Source organism: Pleurodeles waltl, chromosome 4_1 (genome assembly GCF_031143425.1).
Source record: "Pleurodeles waltl isolate 20211129_DDA chromosome 4_1, aPleWal1.hap1.20221129, whole genome shotgun sequence".
NCBI lineage: Eukaryota > Metazoa > Chordata > Amphibia > Caudata > Salamandridae > Pleurodeles > Pleurodeles waltl.
This window is the reverse complement of record NC_090442.1, coordinates 258,016,860-258,033,219: the sequence shown is the minus strand read 5'-3', so window position 1 is coordinate 258,033,219 and position 16,360 is coordinate 258,016,860. Positions and strand designations below refer to the sequence as shown.

General features: G+C 45.3%; 1 pseudogene; it reads left to right on the top strand.

The window, feature by feature from the left end:
- The window catches only part of LOC138287150 (60 kDa heat shock protein, mitochondrial-like), a 108,464-nt pseudogene extending 103,059 nt beyond the window's left edge, over positions 1 to 5,405 (top strand).
- The last annotated feature ends 10,955 nt before the right edge of the window (positions 5,406 to 16,360 follow it).

The window sequence follows — 16,360 nt, the reverse complement described above, 5'->3', positions numbered from 1 at the left end:
GGAAGCAAAGGAGTCGATACATGCATACTATGAGAGATTGTTGAAGGCGTTCAAGGAATACAGTGGTAGAGAAGCAATTGAGCCGAAAGACATGCTGCATTTTGTATTCGGATTTGTGGAAGGATTGAGACCTGAGATTGGTCAGATGATTAGGAGTTATTTGATTAGTTGGAAAGCAAATTTGATTGATGAAGTGTTGCAGTATGCGAAATACTGTAGTGATGAGACTGAGTTGAAGCAGAAAAAATTGAAAGAGAAGGCGATGGTGATGCAGATTAAAGCAGCTCAAACAGGAGTGCAAGGAACGTTTGTGCAGCAGATGCCACAGCAGCAGGGAAATGTCATGTTTCAGCCTCAGGTGAGAGGTAGAGTTCGTGGAGGCAATATGAATCGTGGTCCAGATTTGAGTACTGTAGTGGTTCAGAGTGATGTGCAGGGAATGAAGAAGCTGTTGCCGTGTCACATTTGCAGAGACATGGGACATTGGAAGCGGGAGTGTCCTATGATGGTGCAGGCAGGTGTTGTTCAGCAAGGTAATGACATCAATACATTTCAGAATGTGAGAGGACCAAGAATAAGGGGTCCCAATCCAAACTTTCAGAATAATGTGAATCAAGTGTAGATTTTTCAGCCCATGCAACAGGTGCAAATACCTTGTGCACAAGTGTCACAATTGCAGCCGATTCAGCAGCAGGTTCCCATGGTACCTAGACAGCAAATGCAGATACCTCAAACCCCGATGGAGCAGCAACAGATGATGCTTTCTCAACAGGTCACAGGTCAGAGGAAAGACAGAAGTAGTAACACAGTGCTCCAATTACCATTACACAGTGAGAATAAAATAAATGGTGAATGGACGAATGATAGTTCAGATGAGGAGCCATATGTGCTTGCAACTTCTTTCGAGGTAGATCAGAGAGGACCCTATGTGAGGGGAAAGGTAATGGGTCACAGAGTTTCATTCTTGGTGGACACAGGAGCAATAGGCTCTACAGTGAGAAGTGGAGAAGTTCTGAATTTGCCCCTTTCAGGAAGAACAGTTCAGGTTGTGGGGGTAGTGAACCAGTATCTGACAAACCCTATCACAGACCCAGTGCAAGTCGAGATTGGAAATTTCCAGGGACTGCATAAATTTGTGGTCTGCGATTCGAGTCCGGTATCCCTATTGGGACACTTGCTGTGAAAGATAAAGTGTTTGATTACTTGCTCTAATGATGGAATTGAGATTCAGACAAATAGCGATGACAAGGAAGACCAAGCCCCAGAAACTGAGTGTGAAACCACAAATGAGCAGTATCCCTTGATTGCGTTTTTCCCAATGTTCACAGTGAAGGAGCTCCATTCTGATTTACAAGGAACGGTACAAGAGAGCGTGTGGGATATGACAGGAAAGGAAGTATGTCTGATGAAAGGAGTGGATCCAATCAAGGTTACCTTAAAACCGAATGCAGTCTTACCTCAGCTTCCTCAGTACAACATGACACAAGATGTCCTGATGAAAGTAGCTCAGATAATTGCAGATTTTGTGAAGCAGGGAGTTTTGAAGGAAGTGTTGAGCAGTCTGTGAAACTAAAAATGAGGAGTATCCCTTGATTGCTTTTTTCCCAATGTTCACAGTGAAGGAGCTCCATTCTACAGTACAAGAGAGCGTGTGGGATTTGACAGGAAAGGAAGTATGTCTGATTAAAAGAGTGGAGCCAATCAAGGTTACCTTAAAACCGAATGCAGTCTTACCTCAGCTTCCTCAGTACAACATGACATAAGATGTCCTGATGAAAGTAGCTCAGATAATTGCAGATTTTGTGAAGCAGGGAGTTTTGAAGGAAGTGTTGAGCAGTCCATGTAACTCACCAATAATGGGTTTGAAGAAGCCCTGTGGGGAGGTTCGGATTGTTCTAGATTTGAGAAAAATAAATGAGATTGTGGTCAAGTGCTGTCCCATAGTGCCCAATACAGCTGTAATAATGTTCCAAATTCCATGTGATGCGGAGTGGTTTACGGTCATTGATTTGTCATAAGCATTCTTTTTTGTGCCTCTTCATGAGGATAGTCATTTTCTCTTTTGTTTCAAATTCCTGGATCAAGTCTATTGCTGGTGTAGACTTCCTCAAGGGTATCCTTGTTCAACCAGATTTTGAAAAAGAATTTGGAGTCATTAGAATTGCCTTTTCAATTGACTTTGGTGCAGTACCTTGATGACTTATTGATTGCATCCAAGATAAGGGACGAATGTAAGTATGACTCGATTGCCCTGTTGAACCATTTGGGAAAATATGGTCACAAAGTGTCACTGCTGAAATTCCAGTACTGCCAGAAGGTAGTGAAGTATTTGGGTCACCAGATTGAGAAAGGGTAGAGGAAAATATCCAGAGAGAGGATTACAATGATACTGCAGATAAGTCCCCTGACTACACAGAGAGATGTCAGAATGTTCCTAGGAATGGTGGGTTATTGTTGCCAATGGATCCCGAATTTTTCAGAAATTTCAAGACCATTGCAGAAGCTGACTCATAAGGAAGTCACAGATCCCATAGTGTTAGATCAGGATGAGATGAGAGCGTTCACTGAGCTGAGAGAGTGTTTGTGCAGAGCTCCAGCATTGGGTATGCCTGACTACACGAAGCCTTTCACATTGTTTTGTCATGAGCGTGATGCATGTTCCTTGTCTGTCTTGACTCAGGTGCATGGAGGTGCTCATCGCCCTGTAGCCTATTTTTCACCTACTTTGGACCCAGTTGCAGCAGCCTTACCAGGTTGTTTGCGTGTAGTGGCCGCAGTTGGTGAGAGTCTTTCACAGTGTGAAGGCGTGGTGATGGGATATCCCCTGACTGTAATGGTCCCTCATTCGATTAAAATTTTACTGACATGGATGAAAACCCAATACTTGACTTGTGCTAGGTTGACTAGGTATGAGACGAGTATTTTGGGAGCACCAAACGTGACACTGAAAAGATGTACAGTGCTGAACCTAGCAACTTCACTTCCGAGTTAAAATACTGGAATCGAAAAAGAGGAAGATGTTGAACATGATTATCTTGAAGTAATTGAGTAGTGCACAAAACCGAGACCCGACATTAGAGATACCAGATTGGAAGAAAATGATCAAATTATTTTTGTTGATGGTTCATGTCTGAGAAGCAATACAGGGATACTGAGAGCAGGATATGCTGTATGCACAATTATAGGTACCTTAAAAGCTACCTGGCTTTGAGGAGTGTATTCTTCTCAGGTATCGGAACTGGTCGCTCTTACTAGAGCATGTCATGTTTCTGCTCAATTGAGATTTACTATCTGCACAGATAGCCTATATGGATTCGGAATAGTTCATGATTTTGGTCAATTGTGGTCACAGAGGGGTTTCCTGACCTCTTCTGGTTCACCAGTGAGAAATGGTGAGAGAATAAAGGAGCTGTTATATGCAATTCAATTGCCTGAAAAGGTGAAATGCAGTGCACTTCTAGAGTCACAGGACTACGTGTCATTGGTAAATGGATATGTGGATCAAGTCGCAAGGTTTTGCGCATTGAACTGTATATTGTTCAAAGACAAGAGGGAACTGTTACCTGAGGAAGACACAACATGTACGAGTTACGCATTGAGAGTAATTGACACTTTGGAAGAATTAAAATCTTTGCAGAGTAATGTCGACAAGAAGGAGAAAAGTTCATGGAGTAAAATGAAATGTGTTCAAAGACAAGATGAATTGTGGGTTTCTGAGGAGGGTCAATTGGTTTTGCTAAATAGCCTGTTGTCTCAAATGGCGAGGTACTATCATGGTCAGGCACACCTTGGCAGGGATGCCATGGTTCGTTTGTTCAAAATTGATTGGTTCAACCCAAAGTTTAGACAAGTTGCTGAAGCAGTTTGCCATTGTTGCATCATTTGTCAGCAGTTGAATGCAGGAAAAGGAACAGTGGTTAATTTGAGCCACATTGGAAGGGCAGGAGGTCCACTCAGCAGAATGCAAATGGATTTTGTTGAGATGCCTGTGTGTGGAGTTTTGAGATATGTGCTGGTGATTGTTTGCATCTTTAGTCACTGGATTGAAGCATACCCTACACGAAGGAATGATAGCCTCAAAGTAGCGAAACTGCTGCTTAGGGAACTGATACCGCGTTTCAGGTTTCCGATCTCTTTAGAATCAGATAGGGGAAGTCACTTCAATAACGAGGTGATCAAATTACTGTGTGCAGCATAGAACATTGAGCAGAAGTTGCATTGCAGTTAACGCCCTGAAGCATCAGGACTAGTGGAGCAGATGAATGGTACCTTGAAGACGAGAATTGCAAAGATGTGTGCAGCTACAAATTTGAAATGGCCAATGCATTGCCTTTAGTTTTGATGTCAATGAGAAATACACCTGACTGGAAGACAGGACTGTTGCCTCATGAAATCCTCATGGGCAGAGCAATGACATTGACAGCAGTACCAGCAAATGCACTTGTCAACATTACAGATCATATGGGTTTGGATTATTGCAAGGGTCTGGCTGATGTTGTCCGTTCTTTTTCTCAGCAGGTGGAGGCCACCACACTGCCACCAATCATGATCCAGGGCACAACCTGGGAGCTGGGGACAGGGTTGTTGTCCGAAAGCATGTGAGAAAGATGTGTTTCGAGCCTCGCTGGAAGGGACTGTACCAGGTGGTCCTGACAACTACGACAGTTATGAAGTGTGCTGGGATCTCGAACTGGATTCACGCAAGTCACACGAAGAAAGTGGCATGTCCACTGGACCATGAAGAAGCATTGTTGAGAGTACCAACAACAGTGAGACAAATCTCAGGGCTGGAAGAAGAACAAAGAGGAACTGAGGCCAGATCTGAGCTTGTTGAGGACGGTTCAATTACTCCTTTGAGAGATGAGGGTGGAGACCTCCAGGAGAGTATCGGAGAACCTATCTCAACTGAAGCAACAGAAGAACCTAGTCAAGAGAAGGCTCTCCCAGAAGCAGACGATTCTGAGAGACAAGCAAAGCAATTGCCAGACAGAGAAGGGGAAGGAGTTGAGGTGGATCAAAGTCAAAGTGATCTGACTCCTCCTGAACCGGTTGCAGGTTCGTCGGGAGAAGACACCACAGAGAAGGAAAAGGGTTTGAGTTCAATCTTGAAGAGAATATTGACAGAAGGTTCACTGAAAGGAGATAAGTGGCCAAAATCGCAGGTGGAGAGAAGGAAAGAGGTGGTTGACGAACTGACTACAGAGGAAGAAGTAGATACTATGAGGAAAGAAGAATTAAGTGAAGGAGAGTTGAATGGCGATCGAAAGTTGAAGAGAAAGAGACTAGAAAGTCGAAGATACGCAGGTCCTGAATGGACGTATGCAACTGCAAACGAATGGCAGCCAGAGTTTATGTCTTTTTGTTTTGATAGGGAAGTTCCAAGTCAATATTTTGAGGTGACGTGAAGAAGATTGATGAACTGAACTGTTGAAACAATCTGAGAGAAATATTTTTTGAGAAAGAGACTGTTGAAAGTAACCGGAAAAGACATTTGAAACCTGATTTGACATGCTGCTAACTGATTTTGACAAGGAAGAAGGGGTCCTGGAAGAACAACTGAACTGCTGAAAGAAGAATTGTCTATTTTTGATTTTTGCTGCAAGTTTTTATAAAGTTACTTCCGCCTTCTGATTCTTTACAGATCATGGCTGACTTAGATAAGCAGGTTATAGATGCTAGGCACTGTAAATATATGAGCATTGGGTTGGCAATTATGTGTGGGATGTTGTTTATGGTATTGATTGTGGGTATGTTTGTTCTTGATGCAAGAGGAGCCAACCATAGTTCTGCTTTTGAGATGCCTACTGCAATAACGGCTTTAGAGAGGTTTAAGTTAGATGAAAAGTACTTGCATGACTATACTAATGCGCAGGGAGAACTTTCTTCTAACATTTTCTATCGCTTATTGAGTGAGTATGTTGAGACAATGGATGCGAAGAATTGTCTTGTATGTACGCAGATTCCTTCATCAGTCGAGGATGGAGTCACCTATCATAGCTTGCCGTTAACATATGGAATAAGATGTAGTCTGTTACTAACAAGGTTCTATAACCAGTAGTATAATCAATATTTCTATTCTAACCATGATCTTGTGTTTTTGTTTGTTCCTATCATTAGATATTTGAGTAAAATAGCTAAGGATAATGACATAGTATTAGTTAGAGGATTCTTTAAACCTACATTGACTTTTGACACAGCTCATGCGCATAAGAAAAATCTGACTTGCTTGCTTACACCTTTAGGGAAGAGCTTCTTAGATCATACAGATGACAGGTGAAAGGTGTTAAAAGAGAACTTAGAAAAAGGTTTAGAGAAAAGAACTTACAAGAATGGTTATGCTTATACTGCAATTAAAACTCAAGGGAAATTAGCTTTTGATGCACTACACACAGGGAAGCTTTGTATATATGGGCCTAAATCACACACTGACACTTTATTTGTGGGTACAAGTGAATGTAGGCATGTGTTTTTGTTTCAGAGTAAATTGACTTTTATGTTGAATGGGCAGGACCCTTCGATTCCAGGGATTTATTATATTTGTGGACTTAATGCCTTCTTCTAAGTGGATGGTATGGAATAAGTCATTTGGGGATAGTCTTCCCAAAGATTTATCAGATGGAGGATTTGAAGAAGTTTCAGAAAGTGACTGAATTACATCATAAGAGACAGAGGAGGGAGTCCTCTTCTGCGATAGTGAGAGATATATTTGGTGCGGTGATTCCTTCAGTTGAAGTCATCCTGAATTCGATCAAGATTCGAAAGTTGTCTACTATTGTGGATAACATGCTGACAATTCTTTTTAGGGGATATACTCCTGATAGATACAGAATTAGCTGCGGATAGAGCTACGGCTCTTCAAAATTGTCTTGCTTTAGACATTCTTTTAGTGAAGGATGGCAGAGTCTGTAAAATTATTAACTCTAGGCATTGTTGCTCGTATATACCTGATAGCAGTAAAGAAATAAGAGACTTACTTACTAATATGACTAATGCAAGGAGTGATTTGAAAGAATTAAAAGAACCAGGTGTTCGGGAAAAAGTTGGCAAAGGGTTTGCTTCAGTGGGAAATTGGCTCAGCAACATTTGGAATGGGGTACTATTGAAAATATTACGGAGAATTTTAATTGTCGTGGGTTGTCTATTAGGGATATGGGCATTATTTAAATTGTGTAAAAGGATTAAATTGAAAAGGTCTTATACTAATCAGAGGAGGGAAGAAAAGAAAAGGGAAAGAATTTACAGGGAAAATTCAAGAAGAAGACAAATATTTGAAGAAATCAAATTGTAAAGGTTGTGGGTGGTAGTTAGTGTGATGACACATTTAGTCATCAGAGGAGGTATTGCTGAAGCAGGTGTTTTAACTAGAATTTATTAATGAGTATTTATAGTTTGAATAATGAATCTTGTAGAAAATTAATAATGTAGAGAAAAATACTGCACATGTTTGAAATGTGACCTTGGAGAATGGCCACCAGTGTTCACGAAATGTACTAATTGATGATTAATACTTATGAAATATCAAAAATGAATTAGATTAATGTAGTAATATGTCATATTAAGGTTTATAAAGTATGCTTTAGCTTATTAATTGTGGGCCCTAATTTAGCGAGTGTCTTGGTCTAGTTTTGCCAGGTCTCATGCGGAAGCTGTTTTTCTTAGCGGGTTAATAAAATGCTGACAGAGTGAACTAAACTGTGAAATGTCCTTTGTCTTGTTAAAAGTGCTTAACAGAAGCTTTTCGTGAGAACTAACTAACAGGAGATCAGGTTCCTAGCGGTGTAACAATTTGTGTGTAATATGTGTGAGATGTACTTTCCCAGGATGAGAACAATGAAGACACTGACTGGAGCTGAAAAATGCAACAATATTGTTACCTGACGAAGTTGGATGACGAGGACATCGTAAAGTGGACCAATCAACTTCATGAGAAGAACAAAATATTAGAATTCATAGATTTGGTATAGAAATATTATTGGGTAGAGTATAAATGTATGATTAACTGACCAATAGGGAATTAGGGGATAGTTTAGGTGACTTTGATATAACAATGCGACAGAAGGAAAAGACAGGCAGACCTTATTCCGATTTGAGATGCGATATTGGGAGAAGAAGAGACTTTTAGAAGAGATTTGAGATTCTGTCATTGGACTCATACTCTCTGACTGAGAGCCTGATGCGTTGCTGATCGTTTGATGACCTGAGGACGAAGACTGATTCTGCTTGCTGACTCATAATATGGATAGGTAGATATGACAATGTGACTGGAATGAATTTTAATGCCTTTCCTTTCTAGGTACCAACTGTGCTGTTTTTGTTAGATCCATAGCTAGATGCTTTTTCCAAATGTGTGTTCGAAATTGTTTTGCATGCAGCCCAACATGCTGATGCTAATCTGAATCTGAGGTTAGGTGATGTCATTCACATAATGACTGACGAACTACAGGGACTAATGTTTGACAAGTTATCCTGCTGAATTCTATGTACGTGATTACTTCGTTGCAACTGACTCTGCTATTGATATGCACCGCAACCTTAGGATGTGTATGGATTTAAGCTTTGATTAGATTGCATTTCTTTCGCCGCTTTGGACAACCAGTTATGTTCTTATATTTGTTTCATTTGATTTTGAGATTAATCCTCATGACTGTATTGTTAATATAAGGGAAACAAAAGTACTAAACTTTTACTAAAGGTGTGGTTATTCATGGCTGAAAGGTCATGGTGCGTGACATTTACTAAATCTATCAATTATTGATTTTATTGATTACTAATGATTGTTGATTATTGTGAATTGATTATTGGTTCATGTACTGGAGCTATGTTGACAACTTCTTAAACGAGTCAAAAGGTTAATCGACCTATTAGCGCCCCCTTGTAAGTTTACTTTTTAAGGTCTGACGCATTAACATACTCAATAAACACACAAGTGCATTAAAAATCTGCTAAACTAGTAGGAGGTAAATAAAAATAAAAGTAGTAGGAGAACATTCTATGATAGATAAGTCAAATAAATCGAAGAACAAGAATACGAGCCTGATTTAGAGTTTGGTAGTAACAGCGAATTCTTCAATTACTCGGTGTATTGGTAAACTTGCAGAATTCTTGATAAAATGTGACCTTCAAATACCATCTCTTATTTTCCAGGCAGAACATTTTACATGAAACAAGCAATGGCAAAGCCAAGGTCTCATCTATGCAAGAACATTCGGTTTTGCTAATGTGTCTTAGCCATGTTAGACTCCAGCGTGGCTTCTGTTCAGCATGGTTAAACATCAGTGGTGTAGAGAAGAGTGGCATGGAGTGGAGTGTTATAGACTAGAGTGGCATAAACTGGAGTAGAGTGGCATAGAGGGAAGTGGTGTACAGTGCCATATAATGACGTTGTGTGGATTGGAGGGTTAAGAAGTGGTGTAGAGTGGAGAGGAGTGTTATAGAATGGAGTGGTGTAGAGTGGAATGTCATGGAGTAGAGTGTCATTGAGTGGTGTGGAATGTCACTAAGTAGAGTGGAGTGGACTAGAGTGGAGTGTTGTGGGATAGAGCAGAATATTGTGGAGTAAAGTGTTGTGCAGTAGAGTGGAGTGTTGTTGATGTGAGTAGAGTAGAGTAGAATGGAGTAGAGTAGGGTAGAGTGGAGTGGAGTGGTGTAGAGTAGTGTAGAGTTGAGGGGCATAGAGTGGAGGAGTGGAGGGACATATATTGGAGTAGAGTGGAATAGAGTGTCATATAGTGGAGTGGCATAGAGTATTGTAGAGTAGGGTGGCATAGAGTGGTATAGAGTTGAGCGGTGTAGAGTGGAGTAAAGTGGAGTTGTGTCATAGAGTGGAGTGGAGGAAAGTGGTGTGGAATGGTGTAGAGGGAGTTGGGTAGAGCAGATTAGAGAGGAGTGGAGTATCATAAATTGAAGTAGAGCATTGTAGAGTGGACTAGAATGGAGTGCAGGGCATAGAATGTCGTAGATTAAAATGTCCTAGAGTGGAGAGTCATAGACTAGAGTGTCATAGAGTAGAGTGTTGTAGAGTGGAGTAGTGTCATAGAGTAGAGGATCATATATTGGAGGGTCATAGAATGTCTTGGAGTGGAGTAGAGTGATGTAGAGTGGAGTGAGATAGAGTGGAGTAGCATAGAGTGAAGTAGAGTTGGTTGCATAGAGTGGAGTATTGCCTTATGACTGATGTCCTGTTGTCCACATCCTCATCCTCACTGTTCTGAGGGTCCACTGCTGCCACAGGAGCATTTTCACCCTTCTCCTCCTGCAGATAGGGCACATGTCGTATGATGGCCAGGTTGTGCAAAATGCAGCATACAACAACTATCTGCCAGACATTCTCAGGGGATCCACCTGTCAGCTGGAGGCATCTGAACCTCGCCTTCAGGAGGCCGAAGGTCCACTGAATTATTCTCCTGGTCCGCCCATGAGCATCAATATACCTATTCTCAGCCCCTGTCCTGGCATTCCTTACAGGGGTCAAGAGCCATGACAGGTTTGGGTAGCCAGAGTCACCTGCAAGAATTGAGGAACAAACATTAGCCTTGCACAATGGTATGGGTGATGACTCCTGAAAGCATACACTGACATGCATTGGGTGGGACCCACCTATTAGCCACACCCTGTGCCTCTGTACTTGTGCCATCACATTTGGGATGCTGCTATTTCTCAAAACCAAGGCGTTTGGCAGTGATGTGGGAGATGTACTGGTCAGCCAGGCACACCATTTGCACATTGAGTGAGTGGAAACTCTTCTGATTCATGAACATCTGTTCATTGTGCCGGGGGGGCAAATGCTATATGTGTTCCATCAATGGCTCCAATAATATTTGGAATATGTCCCATTGCATAGAATCCCGCCTTCACAGTAGCCAAATCTTTCACTTCGGGGAAAGCGATGTAGCTGCACATGTGTTTGAGCAAGGCAGACAAAACCCTTGCCAGCACAATTGAGAAAATTGGCTGTGACATTCCTGCTGCCAAGCCCACTGTCACTTGCAAACAGCCAGTTGCCAGGAAACGGAGCACAGATAGAACCTGCACAAGAGGGGGGATCCCATTGGGATGACGGATATCAGATCAGGCTCCAATTGAGCACACAGTTCTGTGATTGTGGCACTATCCAGTCTATAGGTGAGTATTATGTGCCTGTCTTCCAGTGTAGCCAAGTCCACAAGGAGTCTCTACACGGGAGCTTGCCTCCTCCTCCTATTCCTCCACAGTAGGAGGTACCTAGAGGACACAAGCGTGAGAATGGAGTGACAAACTGAACAATGGTACCACCACTTCAGTGTACATTGAGCTTGTATGTAATTGGACATTGTAATGGCAATGGATGTACAATTGACAGCAATGACGCAGTTTTCAATTTCAGAGTGTTGACCAGCACCATAAAATGGCGACCACCTGTCCTGTATGTAGGGACAGGTGGAAGTGATGTAACTCCACTGGCATTGAGCGTCATGGCAGACGGTGGTCTTGCACTGCCGTGCTATTCCTTATTGGCTTACATGGGCTCAATGGAGTACACAGTCCAATGAGGATTACTGGTGGCAGTTCCTGACTTTCCACAGGACAACACATCCACTGCGTGTGCTGCTGTGACCTGAGTTTGGAACCTGCCATGGCCCGTGTGACAGGGGAAAAGGCCCCTGCCTTCACTTCAGAGGAGTTGGAGCGCCTGCTGGATGGGGTCCTACCCCTGTATGGACAGCTGTATGGGCCTCCAGACCAACAGGTAAGTACACCATGGGGACGATGCATGCAACAAGGTTGTATGGAGATGTGTGTGTGCTGGCAGTGTGTAATTCGGGTGGGGGACATGGCTGTTGGTAGTGTACATGCAGGGCTCCAGATGATGTGTGTGCCATTTCAGGGGAAATGGTATTTGTGGGCCATATGTGTGACAGACTGGATTGTATGGTTAATGGTGTCCTCCAGTCTATATTTCCTCTGCAGGTAAGCACCCATCGAAGAAGGGATTGTGGCGTGCCATCGCCAAGGACATGTGGACCCTGGGGGTCTATAGCAGGCGGAGCACCCACTGCAGGAAACGGTGGGAGGACCTGAGATGCTGGGCCCGGAAGACTGCAGAGGCCCAGCTGGGGATGGCCTCCCAACGACGGAGGGGTGCCCATCGGAACCTGAACCCCCTGATGGCCCTCATACTGGTGGAGGCCTACCCTTAGCTGGATGGGCATTTGAGGGCAGCACAGCAGCCACAAGGGGGTGAGTACAGTGTGTGTAACAACCATCTTTGTTGCCTGGCACGGAATCCTTGTGGTGGGTTTCAGTTAGTGGGTGCCCCTTAATGCCAGCTCGTACATTGTTGCGTGGTCCAGCTCAGGGTAAATGGGTGAATGGCAAAATCTTGTTAACTAGCTAGGTGGCTTTCCATATCAGACAGGGCTTATTACGTCCCAGGAGGGGTGCAGATGGTGGTGGTTGGCTCTCATGCTGTGGTACCTAGCCAATGGAATGCCAGTGTGGTGCATAGTGTTCAATCTTGATCCCTGTGTTTAATGGTAATGTGTATGCCATCTGTGGTGTTGGTGCTGTAATTGATCCAGTGCTCCCTTTCTCTCTCCCCCTATTTCTTTCTGTCCTACTGTGCATGTGTGCATTAGCATCATCTGGCAGAGGAGCAGGGGCACCGCCTACTGAGGGAGCTGCAGCCCATGGGACCCAGGAGGCAGAGTCCACAGACACCTAGGGAACCAGTGGGACGGAGGGTGAAGGGAGCAGCACGGCGGGGACAGGAGGTGACAACACTGACTCGGATTCCTCCTCTGATGGAAGCTCCCTGGTGGTGGCGGACACCTCTGGAACCACCCCAGCTACAGGTACAGCCGCCACCCCCGTACCAGCACCGCCCTCCCAGTAGCCCCCCACTGAGTTGCCTGTGCCCGCTCACCCAGGAGGGTGGACATCTCCTTCGCCCCAGGAACCTCAGGCCCTGCCCCAGTCAGCCCTGCTGCCCCCAGTGAGGAGGCTATTGACCTCCTGAGATCCATCTCTGTAGGGCAGTCAACCATAGTGAATGCCATCCAGGGGCTGGCATCCCAGATGCAGCAATGCAATGCCTACCTGGAGGGCATCGAAGGTAGGTTGGTGGCCCTACAGAGATTGTTTCAGGCTCTGACCTCCTCTCTGATGGCAGCCAGTGTCCCTGGTCCTACCGTCTCCCCTCCAACTACCACTTCCCAGTCCCAGTCTCCTCAACTCCAACCCATCCCATGCACACATACAGACAAGCATGCACACAAAACATCACACAAGAGTGGCACGGACAAACACAGGCAGCATACTCCAAGCCGCAAGCACTCACACAAACAACAGACAGTTGCACACACAACAACATGCAATGCCTCCACTGTTTCCCCCTCCTCCTCCTCCCTCACAGTCACATCTGCACTCACACCTGCATGCATTGCATCAACAGCCACCATCACCACATCATGTAGCACACACACCTCACTTGCAGACACCTCCACACTATCCATCCACACATCCTGTTTGTCCTCTCCCACCCTGTCTGCCCCCCCAAGAGACACAAATGCTCCCACTCAGACACCCACCAGCCATCCACCTCACACACGCACACTGTCCATGCACCTGCAGCCAAGTCCAGCAGACGTATGCCTCCTACAACCACTCCCTCTACCTCCACTCCCATCCCTCCTCCCACATCCCAACCCAATGTCCCTAAAAAGCTTTTTCTTGCCCAAATTGACCTTTTCCCTCCTTCTCCACCCCCCGTCCTGCCCGTAAGAGCAGGGTCCCAACGACCCAGCCCAGCACCACAGCCAAACAGTCTGCCACTGCTCCCACCAAAAAATCAGCTGTTGGCACACAGGGGCCCCTGAGTGTGACTGCAGACACTCCTTGCAAGTGCATACCTCTGCCTCAGAAAGGGAGGACTAGGGTGGCGAAAGCCAAGGAACAGAGGATGGGGTCAGTGGAGGCACGTCCAAGCCCTGGAGGCAAGGACACAAGTCACATGTCAAAGGCCAAGGGGGCCCATTACAAGAGGGAACATGGATTCCACTCCACCACCAAAGAAAGCCAAGGTTCCCTCTCCACCACCAAAGAAAGCCAAGAAGCCCACTCCACCACCACAGAAATGCAAGGAGCCCCCTCCACCAGCGGAGGCACCCAAGGAGCCCCCTCCACAAGCAGAAGGCAAGACGCCCTCTACACCAGCTGAGGCACCCAAGGAGCCTTCTCCACCAGCAGAGGCACCCAAGGAGCCCCCTCCATCAGCAGATGGCACAGAGCTGTCTCCACCAGCAGAGGCACCCAAGGAGCCCCCTCGACCAGCTGAGGGCATGTAGCCCACCCTCCAGAGACTGTTGGGCAAGGAGCCCCCTCCAGAACCAGTGGGCATGTTACCCACTCCAGATACTGTGGCCTTTCACTCCCCTCCAAAGACTGTTGGGCAAGGAGCCCCCTCCAGAACCAGTGGGCATGTTACCCATTTCAGCTGCGGACCCCCCACCCCCACATCTCCCGGAGGTGCCTGCCCATTTCCAACATGATGCCCCTGAACAATGGAGTCCGGATTATGTCAGGAGTCAAGTTGGGCCTTGGACTGTGCCCTGTGGCCATGTGGCCCTTTGGTACTTTGGAATGACCATTGGCCCAGTCTGGACATTGACGCCTGCATTTACATTTCATGTTTCATTATGGTGGCTGTTGGCACCAAATTACAGTGTTCATACATCAGAATTGTTGTCCTTGCATTATTTTCATGTGGGTCCTGTGACATTTGTTTTACTCTGCAGCTGGTTCTGTGTATGGTGTGTGTGCGAATGTTGTGTGATGTGCGTGTGTGTGTCACTTTCCTTTTCCTCCCTCCCTCCCTTGTGTGCTAGGCGGCTGCACTCATCGTCGTCGTCGTTGTCTCGTCGGAGTTGGTATTCCAGGACGGCCATGGCATGGTAGAGCATCTGGAAGACTTGGAGTTCTAGTTCCATGGCGGCGGTGGAGTCCTCTGTGTCCCTGATGTTGAGTCTTTCGTTTTCTGTACTGTTTCTGCCAGGCTTTTGATGCCGTTGGTACCGCCCCAGAAATCCTGGAGGTTTACTATGTCTGAATATGGTGGGCTGTACCTTGACTTCTGCCTGGCTGTTGATGGCTACCGCCGTGGTCAGTGGTGTTAAAGCCCTGGTGGTTGGTGTGGTACATTAGCTGTCTATGGGCGGTATCACCGCCATGGTCATTATTTGGCTGTAATTACCGCCAGGCTGTTGGCGGTATTACTGCCACTTTACCAGTCACCACCAATGTCATAATGAGGGCCGAAGTGTTGTAAAGTGGTGGTGTGAAGAGTGGAGGGGCATAGAGAATCATAGAGTGGCATGCAGTGGCATAGAGAAAAGGGGAGTAGTGAGGAAGGGCATAGAACGGAGGGGCATAGAGTGGAGGAAAATGTCATAGAGTAGAGTTGAGGAAAGTGTGTTAGAGTGGAGTGTCATAGAGTGGCGTGTCAAAGTAGAGGAGAATACAGTGAAGGAGCATAGACTGGAGTAGAATGTTGTAGAGTGGAGTGGTGTACAGTGGAGTAAAGCGTTGCACAGTGAAGTAGTAGAGTAGAGTGGAGGGGAGTGGAGTCGAGTGAAGTGTTGTAGATCACAGTGTCATAGAGTGGAGTGTGGTGGAGTGGATGTTCTGGAGTGGAGGGTAGTAAAGTGTCATGGAGTAGAGTAGAATGGTGTAGTGCAGAGTAGAGTGGAGTAGCATAGAGTACATTAGAGTAGGGTAATGCACAGTGGAATAGAGTGGAATACAGTGGAGTGGAGTAGTGCAGAGTACAGTGTAGAGTGTCATAGAGTAGAGTGCCTTAGAGCAAAGTGTTGTAGAGTAAAGGGGCATAGAGTGTTGTAGCATAGAGTGCCATGGAATGGAGTGGAGCAGAGTGTCATAGAGTGGAGGGTCGTATGGTGTCACAGAGTGAAGTGGAGTGTCATAGAGTTTAATGTTGTGGAAATGCGTAGCGTGGAGTGGGATAGAGTGGAGTGTTGTGGGGTGGTGTGTCATGGACTGGAGTGGAATAGAGTGAAATGTTGTAGAGTGGTGCATCATAGCACGAAGGGTCATAGAGTAAAGTGATGTGGTGTAGAGTGGAAAAAAACATCGTAGAGTACAGCATAGAGTGTTGTGGGGTTTCGTAGAGAGGAGTGGAGTAGCCTAGAGTGGTGTAGAATGGCCTAGAGTGCTGTAAAGTGTCATGGAGTGGAGGGTTGTAGAGTGAAGGGGCATAGAGTGGAGGGGCATTGAGTAGAGGGACATAGAGTGGAGGGGCATAGAGTGGAAGGTCATAGAGTAATGGACATAGAGTAGAGTGAAGTGTTGTAGAGTGTAGGGGTGTAAA